The sequence below is a fragment of the Papaver somniferum genome, chromosome 9, assembly GCF_003573695.1.
Source record: "Papaver somniferum cultivar HN1 chromosome 9, ASM357369v1, whole genome shotgun sequence".
Lineage (NCBI taxonomy): Eukaryota > Viridiplantae > Streptophyta > Magnoliopsida > Ranunculales > Papaveraceae > Papaver > Papaver somniferum.
Window position 1 is genome coordinate 186,296,198 of NC_039366.1, and position 16,466 is coordinate 186,312,663.

Genomic DNA, 16,466 nt, shown 5'->3' on the forward strand with positions numbered 1-16,466 from the left:
TAGCTTGCTAATTAGTTCCTCCTCAATCTAATTGCTAATTAAGATGATCAAATTAGTTCATTTTTGAAATTCAAAAATGAACATTTAATCACCAATTAAGAGAAGTTAAATTAATCACATCTAAATTTACCTCCACTAAAGACATCAAACCTAGCCAAAATTCTTCTTCTTCTTCGGTAATGATTACTTTGCATATCAAAAATGAACTTTCAATCGCCAATTCAAGACCAAAGATATCAAACCTAGCCAAAATTCTTCTTCATCCTCATTAATGATTACTTTGCATAATTTTCCCCTTCCCTAATCTATTTCGTGTGCATGTACGATTGTATCTACTTCTCTCTTCAAAACATATATCAAATGGGAAAATTATTTATAGACTTTTTTTTGTACATTAGAAACCCTCCATTAAGTTTTCATATATGTAGAGCCCGTAATTATTTTATAATATGACGTAAGTACAAGAATAACCCCTAAAACAACTCATATTGAGTTGAAACCGTTAGGTGTTTTTTAAACAAATAAAACTTTTTCTAATTTATTTGAAATTGTTACCCTAAATAAAATAAGTCATTTAACTTCCCCAAAATAACTCCTATTAATTCTCTTTTATTTATTACACCAAGAAACTACTATTTTTTCTTTACAATGCACCAAAATAAATCTTGTTAAAAATAAACTCAGTTATCACCCTAGGTTTTAGGAAATACTAAATTATAACCCTACAATTTAGGAAAAATTGCGTTATCACCATGGGAGATTTAAGAAAAATCCAGTTTTCACCAATTATATCTAGTGAATTATTGGTAAAAATTCCAGTTTTCAAGCAAGAATAGTTAAAATTCCAGTAGCAGCGTTAAACATGCGAGATTAATGAAAATTCTAAGTCAAAATTTAAATTTTTGGCTAGCGATGGGATTAGTAAGTTTCCGGTTTTATTTAATTTTTGGTCGGTGATAATCAAAATTTTCACTTTGAGGGCGCCTAGTGAAAATCGTTCACTTAACAAATCCATTTACAAAATCAATGAAAATACAAATTTTAGGAAAATATTAAAGAATCTTAAACAGATCAAAACTCCTTTAGTCAAGTCATTTGTGATAGATGTAGTTATCACGGTTTAATGATGTGAAAATCGCAGTTATCCCGAGTTGAGATAACTTCAATTATCGCATTTTCCGGCATGCTATCAAGCTAAATCCTAGAAGAAAAACAAAAAGAAGAAAAAAAAGAGGAGTCGGTGATCAATACTTTGGGTTAAAAGACTTTATTGATCCACACAACTAAATCAGGTCCTAAAATTTCTTTAAACACTTCCATAGCATCGAATTGGCCCTGAATTTCCAGTCTTGACTAATTACAATTCATATAAAGAGAAGGATTCATGTAGATTGCATACAAAACTTGATTCGCAGAAAAAGAAAAAAATCTGAAACCCCAAAATTTATTTATGGGAACTGACGCTGGATTAGTTCCCGAATCCAACTCTATGCAAGTAGTTGTCTATAAGTATTGATTTTCTATCCAGTCGATAGCATCTCACAGGGAAGCACTTATACCATAGTACGTAACCTATTCAAACTCAACCATGCTGCTTGTGGATTGGGCTATAAGTAATTGTTCTTGGACTTGATAATGATGACAAAGGACTTGATGACGATGGAAAAAAAATACTTTACCTCATATGCAGAGAAGCAAACTAAGATTTTGTTCTTAGGTTTTCTTTTTATTGGTTTAACAATCTCATATACGGCACCATCTCCATACGTCTTCTTTAACCCTTGGAGATGCATATTTTTGTTGATTAGCCATACAAGATTCTTCATCCATATCTAGGTTTAATCAAATCAATAAGTTCTTCAGCTTTTTTGATTTTTCAATAAATCTAGATTTGGGTTTTCTACGCGGAGATGGAGAAAGAAGGACGATGATTAGGAAGAAGGGGATTTTACTGAGTACGGATGTTTTAATGGAGTTCTTGTTCTGTTCTTTTCTTTTGTGAAGGGGCGACAATATTGAATAGTCTAGGAGATAATTGTGGATGCCCAGAAAACTGATTGACTGAAAAAAAGAAATTAACCATAATGAATCTGAAATAATGGTAATAAAGTTAATTGACCGAAAATAATGATAGCATTAAGTTTGGTCGACGAAAAATAATGATAGAATTAAGTTTAATTGACCGATAATAATGATATAATTAATTTTAACAGAAGGAGTCATAAAAATCCTAGGTGACCAACTTGTGGTACAAAAACCCATTCAAATCTTGGGATCCATTAAAACTCCATCTTAAACAAAACTGATACAAAAACCCCAAATTTTTAAAAATTGATACAAAAACCTCAAATTTAAAAATTGGTTTCATCAAATTTTATGATGAAACCAAAATTGGTTTCATCAAATTCTTTGAGGTTTTTGTGTTACTTTTGTTTTGATGGGATTTTTGTGTTACTTTTGTTTTGATGAGTTTTTTGTGGATGGATAGTGACACCTTTGGAGTTATAACTCGCGGACCAATTAATTTTATTTATAAAGGTTAACTTAGTCCTGCATAAAATACGAAAAGATAAATTCACTCTGAAACTAAGAATCTTAACCGTAGATCATGTATTTCGGACTACACATATATACCATCTTAAAGATGGATTTCTGAAAGAGAGAGAACCAAACTTGGATTCCTCGGATATTTCCACTATATCTATTAGCTTTATTTAATTTTATGCGAAGGATAACTGCAAACCAAAGCTATTTTCTAATTTTTATTCTAACAATTATATAAGATTATATGCTTCAAAAAAAAAATGAAAGATTATATATGATGGAGACAAGTGTCATACTAATGACATCAAGCTACTTATAGTAGTAGTGGAAATCTTCAAGTAATCTGTCTTGACTTTATGGTCAAACCCGAAGTCAATTCCCATTGACTTGTTTTGGCCTCGGCTTTCGATAGCATTGCTTTCCATGTCCATATCTAATTGACGCATGTTAGAAGTCTATTTCAAGTGGTTTTCCGAGGTCTACCGAATGGTACTAGTTTCACGATCAAATTATTTTTTGATGAATATGTATTAATTATCGTTCATATTTAATTAATCGAGTCACTAATGGCTAAATCGTCTCTTGACCGGTTTAATAGCGTTGACGAGCTTGCGATTCATTACATGTGCACACTAAAAATCAAAAAGTGTCCAATTATGCGCACAATAACGATCAATATGTGTACAATTATGTGTTTATTAACAATCAACAATTGTATAACTATGTATACATCATCGATCAACATGTGTACAACCATGTGCACATCAGAAATCAACATGTGTATTATTATGTACACATTAAGAATTCAATAACAAAAGATATTCAAACTAGTAAGGCAAGTGTTTATAATTACCACATACTGTTAAAGGATCGCCACTTTTAAAAACAATTTTGGATGTAAATTATATTTCCAAGGTTAGATCATTTATGGTAAAAGCAATATTCAGTTTTTTTTTTTTTTTTGCGAAGATGTGGACAAGATCTAGTAAGTGAGATAAATGAAAGGGATTCGTAAAGGAAGCTTATAAAAAAAGGTTTTAAATTATAAAAGGTTATATTGTTATAAAAAGGGTTAAAAGTACTTACTGATTAAATTTTTTTTTATAGAAGCGGTTTTGCTAGTTGAATAACAACAAAAGTACTCGAGCGTATTTTTATTATTGCAACGTCTTTCTACTGATCCACAGCACTCAACCCCATTTGTGCTAAGTTTAAGTACGCATTATAGAAAAAATAAACCGCTAAGAGCATCTCCAATGGGAGATGTAAAATTTAGTTTTTAATGATACGTAGGATATTAGACCTTCATTTTAACTAAATCCATCTTCAACGGTAGGTCCTATAAAATAGGAGGATGAAATACTAATTTTGAAGATTTTGAAGAAAGTCTTTTTTAAACCTTCACAATGACCTCCATGTCATATTTTTCATTTTTAATAATTAATTAAAGTAGAATTATACGATTAAGATTTCATCACATAAGATTTTGTAAGGGTCAAACCTTTATACTAATGGAAATGGTTTATTAGTTATGGAATCCTATGCTTACTATATGTGCAAAACCTCCTAAACAAGGGTCTTAATAAAATTTTCACGTAGGATTTTTAACACCCACTGTTGAAGATGCTCTAAGCTATTAACAAAACCATCTTTAGCAATGACATCTATTTTGCCAAGAAATCCAATATAATCTAAGTTTCACAATGAAAGAACCCTAAATCATATCATTAACCTATTAAGGCAATAGCCATGCTCCAACCTTTTAGTAGACCTCATGCGTTGCTTCCACTGTTGGTTCCTAAAAATTTTCTCATAGAAATATTAATCGAGATATGGAGATCAAAATGCATCAAAGGCAAGTAATAGCAAGTATAAGAAAAGATGACTACATTGTTTTAAGTATGCCTACTCAAACAAAAATAATTGTGCAAAACTGCCAAAAAGCAATAACGTATTTTTTTCATCAGTTTATCAGTTATAAGACGCCAAAAAAAAATGTATAAGTAACCACTTACGCCAAGGGAAATTGTATGACTATTCCCCTCGTCATGAGCTAAATCAGGTTTTCCTGTCCTGAACAAGCCATTTACAACATGCCATTTCAAGACAAAGTATACCATATTATAGCTTCTAAGAGCAACCACAGTCATGGGCAGGACTAAATACTATATACCAGACTAAAAATTTTAAAAAAAATGAGTTTAGTGGAGGTGAAGCACAATGGTGAAAGAATTAAAATTTGGTCTGGGGGACGATATAATAATGCATGAAGTTAAGCGGGCGTATAAGATACGTATGGTAGTGAGGCGTGGATATTGTGTACGTACACATGGGACGCAAATATTACCCACGCCTGCCGTGGAGCGCATATATTACTCTCGCCTGGCGTGGGGCGAGAGTAAAGTACTATATAATTGGGGAGGAGATTATAACAACGCTTGGTGTGAGGCGTACATATAGTAAACGTTTTCCAGACGGTGTTTATAACCGCGCCTCATTCAGACGCTAATTATATTAATGCTTCACAATCAAACGCTCACTATAGTAACGCCTAGTCCTAGACGCTCATTATACTCACGCCTAACATCACACGTCTTTATATCTACGCCTCACTATATTTTGATTTGGTCTGGGTTGACGACTACATTTAGTCTCAAACCCTAATTTTCCAGACCAAATATAACTATGGTCCTCTACATTGCGCTTCAGTTTTAGACCAAATTTGGGTATAGTCCCTAAATTTGGTGTGACTGTGGTTGCTCTAAGGGAGTGAAAAAAGAGGTTTCTAGCGCGCAAGAACGGACAAAATAGTTAAAAATCTCATCTCCCTTATAGGGAGAAGGAGATGAGGCCAAACATTTTTCAGGGTCTGCTCAAAGCAGTAGAAATATCATAAGAGTTAAAACAATATATTTCACCGATCCAAATAAGAAACCTGGCATTTTTAGGGGCGATCTCGAAGGAATTAGGAGCGACTTTTTTATTTCCAATCCATATACAACGTTAAGGGATGTCCTAAAGGCTAGTAGAATACGTTAATGCCCTTACATAATCGGAAGTTATTATGTGTCTGATTGTTAATACTTAATCGGGAGTTAAGTAACTCAAAGATACTACCGATTGATATGAATTTGTGGCAAACACGTACCTGGCTTCTATGACAATCTGTAGAAACATGAACCTCACAAGACTACTGATTGATAAAGTATAAAAACAAGAAATCTTAAGAATTTTTCCATGTTGAAATTTGGGGCTACTACATAATCGGAAGTATTTTTGTGTCCGATTGTGAATACTGAACCGGGAGTTAAGTAACTAGAAGATACTACCGATTGTTAAAGTATAGAAATAAGAAATCTTAAGAATTTTTCCATGTTGAAATTTGGGGCTACTATATAATCATACGCAAAAAAAAAATGTCTAAACTAACGATTAGGAAATTCGAGAAATTCAAAATTTAAAGAATTTTGCTTAATTGAAATTTGGGACTACTTAACAATCGGTAGCTAATGAGATGGTATTAACTATCGATTATATCTTTTGACCGATAAAACCAATATCAACACATTTTCATTTCATTTGATTTATCTTCTTTTCAACTTCAACTCATCTTCTCTCCTCTTCCCTTCCGGTTACAGAGAGGAAAAATCCTCTCCTCTTCCCCTCCGAATACATCGTTAATCGTCGAATCGAATCATCGTCGATTATTCTCTATAAAGATGAAAGATAAGGAACGTACGAAAGCTCGAACCACATCCGAACATTGGACTGCATGCCCGTAATAAAGAGATTTTAACTGAAAAACATGAAGAAGATGAAGTCCCTGATGTAGGAGATTCTGGTAGCCAAACTCTCAAGCAACTTCAAATGACCCGATTAGGTAAGATTCTACCATTGTTTTGGTTTCTATTGCTTCAATTCGACGAATCCATTTTTTTAGGGTTTTCTGTTATTACCCAGATTCGGTAGTTTAGTTATTGTTTTAAACTTACGATTGTGGTCGAATTCTTCATTCCACAAGAACATTGGTCATATTCGGGTGCTAAAAATCAATGTTTCCTATCGATTAAAGAACGTTTTTCATTACTGGACCCTAAATCGACCATAATCGGAAGTTAAATGTGTTTTTTCCTTCCGAATATACTAGGGAAGTAAAGTAATATAGACGCAGTAATCGGGTGATATGTTTTGTAATTTGCTTCCGATTGTTTAGGCTCAACCACTTTATATTTTCTGGACACAAAATGATGCATATTTGGTAGGAATTAGTTTTGTATGGCTACCGATTGTGATGTATTCAGTAGGATAGACTCTGTTTTGGCTTTCGATTTTGCATATTTCATAGGAATTAGTTTTGTATGGCTACCGATTGTGATGTATTCGGTAGGATAGACTCTGTTTTGGCTTTCGATTTTGCATATTTCATAAGAATTAGTTTTGTATGGCTACCGATTATGGCAGATTTCATTGAAATGACGATAGCAAAAGATAGACAATGAAATGCACTAAAAACCATTAATACCTTCCTGAGAAAGACACTTACCCTTTCAGGAAGGTATTAATGGTTTTTAGTGCATTTCATTGTCCATATTTTGCTATCGTCATTACGCTACTAGCTAGACACTTACCCTTTCTTTCCATTTTTTTTCTTCGTCGTCTGATTATAGATACATCCAAAACACAAACCAAATGGTTATGGTTGGCTCTGTACCCTCAAAACCTATGTAATTTGGCCAAGGTTGAATCTGGGTCTACCTATAATCGGTAGATTTAAAGGTTACCATACCAACCGATTATAGAAGATTTCAAATTCATCAAATGAAGGATTTAAGAATAATCTCATTTTGGGGCAACCCTTAATCGGGAGGTTTTGTAACCTATTAAGCGTCCGATTATAGCTACATCCAAAACACAAACCAAATGGTTATGGTTGGCTCTGTACCCTCAAAACCTATGAAATTTGGCCAAGGTTGAATCTGGGGCTACCTATAATCGGTAGATTTATAGGTTACCTTACCTACCGATTATGGAAGATTTCAAAATTCATCAAATGAAGGATTTAAGAAAAATCTCATTTTGGGGCTACCCATAATCGAGAGGTTTTGTAACCTATTAAGCGTCTGATTATAGCTACATCCAAAACACAAACCAAGTGGTTATGGTTGGCACTGTACCCTCAAAACCTATGAAATTTGGCCAAGGTTGAATCTGGGGATACCTATAATCGGTAGATTTACAAGTTGGAATCTCTACCGATTATGGAATATTTCAATATTCATCAAATGAAGGATTTAAGAAAATTCTCATTTTGAGGCAACCCATAGCCGGAACTTACGTTAAATACATTCACTACCGATTACCAGAATCGATAGGTATTGTAACCTAATCAGCTTCCGATTATGATGTATTCGGTAGGATAGACTCTATTTTGGCTTTCGATTTTCTATATTCGATAGGAATTAGTTTTGTAAGGCTACCGAGTGTGAAGTATTTGGTAGGGTAGACTCTATTTTGGCTTTCGATTTTGCATATTCGGAAGATTATGTTGAAATATAACTTCCGATTATTGTATATATTGTATAGCTTGCTAACATATATTTATGAACCTATTGTACTTTAGGGATAGGAGAGGTAAAAAATCCGAAGATGCAATTGTCTCGGATAGTGCACGGATGGAAAGGCGTAGGAATAAAGCACTCAAGAAGGTATTCAACCAACTGCTCCACAAGTTCAAGAAGGTGTTCAACCAACTGCCCCACAGGTTCAAGAAGGTGTTCAACCAACTTCCCCAGGAGTTCAAGAAGGTGTTCAACCAACTGCTACAGTAGTTAAAGAAGGTATTCAACCAAGTTCTCCATAATCAGAAGCTGAAATTCAATATATTGTTCAACCAGAAGCACCAGAACCTAGAGTATCAGAAGTAGGACAACCTAGCGGTACGCAAGCGGAAGGAGAAGCTGAAAAGAAAAATCCTCCTCTAAAGAAAGCGAAACACCTTATCCCAAAAGAACTGAAGGTGAAGGATATTCCTGAAAGTGAAATCCTTGGGTTGTCGCTGGATGGAGGAAAATTGTTATTTGGATACAAAGACTCATGTCCTGGGCCAAAGAAATATATGAAACCGAGGTAATAATCGTATCCATTTTATTTACGTATTAACGTTTTGTTCGTAATGAGATGGAAATTAAGGGTTATAGTTTTAGGTTATTCTAAAAAAAATTTTAACTTGTTGTGTGTTTAATAATATCATTGCGATGTGGTTCGTATACTGAAACCCACCGCCGCACCAACTAAACTGCTGGATTGACCATTATCTGATGAATGTGAAAGGTTCAAGACAATTATTGCAAACTCCGGGTTGTCTAATGATGCCGAGAACTCAATGTTGGAACATGACCGGGTGACTATATCGGCACTTGCAGAGAGGCTTTATCCTGATACCGACACCTTCCATATGTCGTTTGGGGAGATGACGATTATCCCAGATGATGTTGTGCAGATTCTTAGACTCGCTGACCATGGTAAAGGTGTCAGGGATGAGTACACAAAGAACTTAGATTAGGATAAACTTTATGATCTAACTAATAAGTGTTTTGGTTGGGATGCTGAGACATCAAAAATTGAGTTCGCTAGATGCATGAGTTACAGAACTAGACAATTCAACATGGGTACTCTGATGGATATGTTCAAGGGCACCAAGAAAAAAGAAGAGGAAGGAACTTTAACTGATGAGCAAGTGAACCACGCTGCAACCGCATATCTCTTATGTGTATTTGGATGTGTCATTTTCCCCAATACCAGTGGCAATCGGGTCGACGCCAACCTTTTACAACTTCTGCGTCCTATCGATAAAGTGAATGAGTAGCTCTTGGGGCACGACATGCCATGCGTGGTTGATGGAAGAGTTGAGAAAGGCGTTGAGGCTTGGAATTATCCAAATTGTCGGGAACGTGAGTCTACTAAAGGTATTTTTGTTAACTCTACATACTTAGTTATGTTTTTATTTTTCTTTAGTTGAAGATTTAATTTCCTAATACTTGAATAAATGACAATATAGACATGGATATATGACCATTTTCCTATCTTGTAATTGGCCACTGAAAACCCGGCGTGGGATAAAGGTGACCCTAGAGGAAAAAAGTACGTCTTCGATGACAACCATTCCAGGACAAAGGAGCAGCAATTGATTTGTTTGAGGGAGGTTCTGGACTCACTGAAGTCCCAAGATGTATGCTTTGATCCGTACAAGGAAGACCGAGCTAGTGGACATATAGCGGGTCGGTCCGATTTGGCCCTTTATTTTGGACCGTTGTGGAACCCCACGGGATATGTGATATACAATGCCTCAAGGGTGATGCGACAACACGGTTATGTACAAGGTATACCAAAGGTGGAGATGAATGGAGATTTCACATTGGATCTGGAACATTGCGTGTCTGTTAAAGATTCTATCACAGTGATTTACTCGGATAAACCATCTGTTACATTCCATTGGGATATAAGGATGGATTACTTGATCCACTCTGGAAGACCAGTCAAACAAGGTTTTGAAATTACTCCCAACTATATGGATTGGTACCGGAAAATTTCTCGTCTTCGTGTAATCCGTGATTTTATTGAAAATCACACAGCCCCGTACAAGAGTATCTTCAAAGCAAAACCTTCGGGTTTTGATAGATTGGTACGTATTGTTTTCTTATTTTAGTTTAGTATTATGGGTCAAAATATGAGTACTAACCGTTTGATGTTACGCTATGTATAAAAACAGCAGGAGAGGTTTCAAGAATTTGTCCAAATGGTGCACTAGTTGCATACAGTCCGGAGAGCCTGTGCTAATTGAGGAGATAAAAAAGGTTCAAGAGTTGATTGATAACGCTGAAAATGAAGAGTATGCATCTCAGTTCGGGGAAAAAGGAAAGAAACTCGTAAAGAAGGTGAACAAAAGATCTCGGGCCTCATCGAGCACTCAAGGTGAAGTCCCAAATGATGATGGTGTTCCAACTCATGGAGGTCGTAAAGGTCGCAAAGTCAAAGCAAAGAAGAGTTAGACAAACTCTCAATATTTTGTCAACTTTATGGATTTCAAAGTTTATGTCGGATTATGTCGTTTTTAAGGTTTGAGTCGGATTATAAGTTAGTACATTATGTTTATGGTTTTGTGAATGGTTAGTTTTATGGATTATGAATGATTTTATTACTATATTTATGCATTTAACGATGACTCGCAAGCGAATCACATGCAGAGATATGAAACTGTTTAATTTTGAAGCATAATCAGAAGAAAAATTCACTCATAAAATTTCTGATTCTGAGGATTTTTCAATTTTTGTCAGAATCGGGAGATATTTATATTATGAAACTACCGATTCTGGAGATTTTGCAAAATAATTTCAGAATCGAAAGTTTTATAATTCTGTTGTCTACCGATTAGTATATGTGAAGAAAACTTTATTTCTTGTATCCAAACAGCACCATAATCGAAGAGTAAGTTCACTCCTTGAACTTCCGATTATAATAATCGAAAGTTTTATAATTTTGTTGTCTACCGATTAGTCTATGTGAAGAAAACTTTCAGGGTGTTAGTCCTCGAGGGAGTTGGGAGTAGTTGGGTTTTTTCCGTTAGTCGTGGGGGAGTTTGAGGGAGTCTCTCAAAATCCTCGTTAGTCGTGGGAGAGTTCATAAGAGTTTCCCAAACTCCCTAGAAAACCCCAGTTAGCCGTGGGAGAGTTTGAAAAAACTCTTGAACTCCCCTGTTAGTGGTAAAACCCTAGAATGCTAGGGAGTTGGTTGTTTTGGGGAGTTCTGAAGAGTTGATAGTGTTATTTTTCTTGTACACAAATCTCTAAAAAGAGTAGAGATTTGGGAGGGCGTTTGGTAGGAGAAAAATATAGGAGAAATAAGAGGAAACGCTTCAGCTTTCAGATATGTTTTTTTTCTATCTTTTTTTTCTTCTTTGATCTCCATGATTGTTTGTTTTGATTGTTTATAGTTTGTTTTGTGTACTACTATTTTGATTGTTTTTCATACCCGTTTTTCGGTTTATTCCGGAAAGGATTTATAAACAATCAAAACCCTCTTCTTCACTCTCTGTCAAAAACCCTTCTCGATCTGTTGTTTCCCCTGAGAGATCTTGAATCTCTGCATGTGTTTGTATCTGTATTTGTGTGCATGTCTAATCTGGTTCAAAATATGGTTTGGTTTTCAGAATTAATCCCCATGAACTTGAGTACGCTATCTCCTCCAATGGTTCCCTTTGGGTTTGTATGTTTGAGCGTATTGCAACTTCTGCTAAATTTTTATTAACTATCTACTAAAAGAGGAAAGAAATAATCATAAGTATTAGTTTTCATTACTATAGTATTCCCTACTTAGTTATATATTTATGAGTTAATAGTGATCATCAGTACGTACGTATGACTGACATTTGGTTAAAGAATGTGTTGGAGAATAACAATTAAAATTGATCAAACAACTAAATAATATAAGAGGCACTTATCTGATTTTTTGTGTCTTCTCCTTGGTCATCTGTTGATGTCTTGAACATCCTTCTAAACACCATAGAAAGAAGAAACTTGTAATTATGGATTCAGGCGCATGTTCAACATGCTGTCCTTAAGACAAAAATGCCCTGCTACACTCCAAAAAGGATGATGCTATAGCCCTACTGGACATCTGCCTCCAAGATACAACAATCTCAATAAAGTTTGAAGAGCATACTCAAACCTTATTCTATCTAGAACTTGGCAGCAGAAAACACATGAAGCGTACTTAAACCCTCGTTTCAAAAAACATAGAAGAAGAAGTTTTCAATCTTATTATATCGGAAATAAAAATAGGTTCTTCTTATATAAAACCCTAACCCAAATCCAAAATATATAAGGTAAACTTATCTCGTAAAAAATGAAGAGATAAATTTGGAAGGTGTTTTTATTTTTTGGAAAAACCGTTTTATTATTAATTTTTATTCACATAAAACTGTATTTTTTCCAATGATTCCCCACATGAATAAAAATACGATAAAACACAAAAAACAAGAAATATCACGAATAGGCATAGGTGTCCATAAGGTCTTGAACCTTTGTTTAGTGAGATGTTACCTGAACTACTTATTAGCCAGTGTCCATAAGGTCTTGAACTGTCTAACATTTGGTGTAACTCGCGATAACAACCACACATGATATCTCCAAGGTTGCTGCCAAGCTCCGCCGTTGTGTCCATTTTGTCCATGAACGTCTTGTTTCTCAGAATGCTCTAGAGAATCAACTCATATTCTCATAGGAAGCGACCCACTTCCTCATTCAGATAGGTGAGTTCCATCAAGATTGTTCACTGCTACACCCCACTTCAATCTTAAATTGAAACTATAGAACTCATTAAGACTTATTAAAAGTCATCCTTCACATGCAGTCACACTATCACAATCTATACCATAGGGAAGGGACAGAGAATTAATTCTCTGATAGTGTTTACCTTTACCCACCACAAATTAGTTGTCTCATTCGAAACCTTGATCTTGGGATCTCCAGTCAACAAGGTTGAGTATCCTTCATGGAAAGTTATTATTTAATGAGCTTAAGTCACATTCCCCCTCGATGTATAATTACGAACTATGTCTTTAGAAAATCCTTTCGTCAAAGGACCATTAATTTTTCTGTTGACCTCCCTAAGTCTATGAGGTTCTCTTTTGACTTTACATGTCTACTGAGACCTCTTTTTGACTTCACCAATCAACTAAAATTACTTCATTAAAGAGTATAGTTGTCTTACCGAATAAGCCTTCTCCGAGTATGTCTAGACTTTGTCATTGTTCATTTAATTTAGACTCACATAGTCAATTGAGTTTCTGCAATGATGGCTAGGCTTCGATCACATAGGAATATCTTATAAGAAGCATCTTAGTAATCATTTGTCTTCCTCTTATGCTTGAATTAAAGTACACGAACTTTGATTTCTTCAAAATACAAGTTCATCTTGTCTGTCTTAAGGACTTCCATAGACATACACTCCTTAAGAGGATACACACATAGGCTAAGATTTATCCATAGCTTGAAACAACAACATCTCTTAAGGTCAGTACAATATGTATTACATACACAATTTAAGATGTACCTCAAGTATCGCAAATCTCTAATCAGATCATCTCAGTAATTCTCTTGAGATACAAGAGTATTTGTATACACCTGATATACTGCACATTTACAACACACATTAAGTTTGACAAAGACCATTTCCTTCAGAATATCTTTTGGTTCCCTTCGATCCTTTAGATCAAATCAACCAATTGGTCTTTCAGTCAAGTCGTAAATATCACATATTTCATAGGTGGTTGTAAAGCATATAAAAAATACATGTACTATTCAGTAGTACATTCTTTACATCTTCCTCAAGATTAATGTTAGTGCAATATATATCACATATGTGAAATTAAATATGTACCTCATGCATTCCAATCTCTGATCCTTTAGTCAGAGCATCCCTGTGATTTCCCAGGTTAAACGCGGACATGCAAATCTGTTTTACAACACATACTAAACGCGTTAGACAGAAACTATATCCTCAAAATTTCTGTAAAACATACTGATCCTTTAGACCACTTCAACCGCATAATAGTTTCCTGTAAAATCTTAAATAACACCGATTTATTAGTAGATGTAAAACAGTTATATGTTTGTCACATCACAAGATTTCATCACATCACAAAATATCATAATAGAGACATGTGGTACGATAAGTATCCAGGTTTACACATATATGTATAATATGGTTATATCAGGTACATTTCATATTTCCAAAACTTGTAGTTTGTCCCACATCTGATTAACCATTAAGAATACTTTCTGTACATCTACTTATGTATCATTACCTAAGTCAAGTGTTCCTTTTGGGAACAAAAAGATGCACTAGCCTACAGATGCATAAGCAACTCAACTGGCCAAAATGCCTTGAATCCGTCCAAGTATGACTATGGCCAAAGGTGCCCCCACATTTTAGTATTTCCAGTAAGTTTAAGATGGCAACTAGGATAGTAAACCAACATGATAAACCTACCCACTTCTCTTTGTAGTTGAAATTCCCAGCATATTTTAAAATGTTCTTATTCTACATTCTCATTATAAAGGTATACTACCAATATAGTTTTCAACGAAAATCACAAACAAGACTTGTATTAGGAATGCTAACTAACCCTGAGTATCAATTTCTACTCCAGAAGAGATTTACCTAATCAAAGATATATATCAAGATGTGGGTTGGTACCTAAAACGAGTTCCAATGTACCTTTTCATAATTATTTAAGGATATGATTGATGCACAATACTCACTAGTACTGTCACAGATGATTTTTTCGGTAGAGAACGCACTTCGATTCGCAAAATCTAGTGTTCCAGTTCCACATCTATGGCCTCATCTTTGCAGGAAAGTTGTTTACCTTTCGGGACTTGAACAATTTGTTTGCTGCTCATCAGCTCCACTGTCATTATACTGAGATGACTGATCACTTCCTAAAGAGCGACTTCATTTATAGACTATTCTTTATTGATTTACATCCTAGAAATAGTCTTTTCAAAAATCTTCTCACCAACATTAAGACTGTCCTGGTCCAAATCCTGATCGTATTCAGTCACAGGAAGGTGCGATGACTGGAAGTTACCCCACTCCATGTTGATTACCATTTCTCCTATGTGTGTACGCTCGATATATGCTGCGTTTGTTCCGATTTCCAAAATAACTGCAGCTGCAACACATTATTAAAGTATTTTCCTCCAGCTAATGTACCAATTGTGTCATTCACCAGAGCTGCAACACGCATATATATACCCTGTCTGTCTAAGGCCACATCTTTATCAACCGCATCGTCGATGGAGAAAACCTTTGTCCACCTGATAAGAGTACCAGATGCGATCGATAACTGCTTCACAGGGAATGAAAAGGTGAAACCCAATTCCCTCTGACTACCAGGAGGGAGGAAAAAACCTTATCCTCCCGTAGCTATAAATCTTGCGAGTTCTTTAGCAATGAAATCAAAATAGTTCGCTTGAAGTGGCAGTCACCAATTCAGGAGGAATTGAGATTTCGGTAAATTCTTGTTTAGCAACACGTCCATCTCTTCCACCCAACTGTACACACAACACATGGAAGTTTGTGCCCCCGAGATCCAAGGCATAGAATAATCCATGTTCATCTCCAGTAGGGAGATTAGCAACATAACTGTTAAGCATCTTAAGCTTGCTACCACCTTTAGAAGCAAGACCAGCGTGCATCTCAGCAGTCATAGCATCAGCAACTACTCTTAGTTTCTCAATTGGTGTAGCCCACTGTTCTTCAAATTCTTTTCGTATCGACATAGCTTTACTCCGTGTTTTTGAGCTTGTCATCCCATGTGTTTCGATTAATTTAGCTGCAACACAGGCTTCTGCTGCACGAATACGTTTTAGAGTATTACAGACACGCTTCATCAGCTTACTCAGCGTAGAGCTAGGTTGAAGAGATCCTAGGAAAATTAGCTTGAACCGGGCATTAGCAAAGATGAGAGATGATTGAATCTTCTGATCTTTTTCTTTGAAGAATTTAAGAAAAGTCTTTCTGAATTTATTATTATAACACTCTGGATCTATTCTTCCTCCTGACATCTTTTTGTTTTATCTACGATAAAACACAAAAAACAAGAAATATCACGAATAGGCATAGGTGTCCATAAGGTCTTGAACCTTTGTTTAGTGAGATGTTACCTGAACTACTTATTAGCCGGTGTCCATAAGGTCTTGAACTGTCTAACATTTGGTGTAACTCGCGATAACAACCACACATGATATCTCCAAGGTTGATGCCAAGCTCCGCCGTTGTGTCCATTTTGTCCATGAACGTCTTGTTTCTCAGAATGCTCTAGAGAATCAACTCATATTCTCATAGGAAGCGACCCACTT

General features: G+C 35.3%; 1 pseudogene; it reads right to left on the reverse strand.

Annotated features, from left to right (window-relative positions):
• Window positions 1-15,083: 15,083 nt before the first annotated feature.
• On the reverse strand, window positions 15,084-16,172 carry LOC113312975 (annotated as a pseudogene).
• Window positions 16,173-16,466: the final 294 nt, after the last annotated feature.